Below are 1,284 nucleotides of genomic sequence, written 5' to 3' on the forward strand. Positions count from 1 at the left end.
GGAGCTGGGACAAGTAGACCAGCAAAAACTAGAATACAGCTGTGTGAAGCAAAAAATAGCCTCTCCCATGAGATTAGATGCTCTACAAGGGGAGACCAGAGACACGGCCTGGTTTGTTCATCCCTATATTTTTGCATAAAGAACAGTGGCAAGCACCAGAGACAGGGAGAGGAAGGTAGAAGGAGGTGCTAGTTGGTAAAAAGGGTTAATGGAACAGAGACAAGAGGGTAGTGAAGGTGAAGATGATTGAAATACATTACGCATATGTATGAAAACATCATAATAAAGCCAGTTACCACATAAAATTCATACATGCTAATTAAAAAAAACAGTAGCCAGCACACAGAGAAAGTTCTAGAAAAATTATCTGATGTTGGGAGTGTGGCAATGGTGGAAAAGGCAAAGAGTGTGGAGTTAGAGGGCCCCCAAAGTTTAAGTACTCATTCTTATTTATTGCCTGGGTGCCCTCAGGCAAGCTGCTTAGCGTCTCTAAGACTCATTTTCCTCTCCAAAAATAATATCCGTCTCAGAGTTGTCCTGAACATTAACGAACATACCGTGTATGAAATGCATACTGCATCCCTTGAGGACAGTAGATAGCAGTTTCAGTTTGCTTTGTCTTGCTGTGTTAAAGGCTATGATTAAAAGCAACAGGAGAGGAAAAGGTTTGTTTGGCTCACATATCCCTTTCACAGGCCATCATTGAGGGAACCCAAGGCAGAAAGTCAAGTATGGCAGGAACCTGGAGGCAGAAATGCAAGCAGTGAGTATGAAGACATGTTGCTTGTTCGCTTGCTCTCTGTGGCTCTCTCTCAGCTTGCTTTTTTTTTCTTTTTTTCTTTTCTTTTTTCTTTTTTTTTTTTTTTATTTTTTGAGACAAGGTTTCTCTGTGTAGCTCTGGCTGTCCTGGAACTCACTCTATAGACCAGGCTGGCCTCGAACTCAGAAATCCACCTGCCTCTACCTCCCAAGTGCTGGGATTAAAGGCGTGTGCCACCATCGCCCAGCTCAGCTTGCTTTGTTATACAACATAGGTCCATCTGTCTAGGGGTAGGACTGCCCACAGAGGGCTGAGCCCTCCCCAGATCAATTAAGAAAATGTCCCCACCAACTTGCCCACAGGCCAACTTGGTATGAGCATTTTCTCAATGGAGGTTCCTTCTTTCCAGATGACTCTAGTTTGTGTGAGTTGACAAAAACAAACAACAACAACAACACAAAACGAAAAGCACAACAGCCATTGTGATCACGCCTGTTTGACTGGAGCAGATTCCTGTGCAGTGC

The sequence above is a fragment of the Grammomys surdaster genome, unplaced genomic scaffold, assembly GCF_004785775.1.
Source record: "Grammomys surdaster isolate TR1022 unplaced genomic scaffold, NIH_TR_1.0 222, whole genome shotgun sequence".
In the NCBI taxonomy this organism is placed as follows: Eukaryota; Metazoa; Chordata; class Mammalia; order Rodentia; family Muridae; genus Grammomys; species Grammomys surdaster.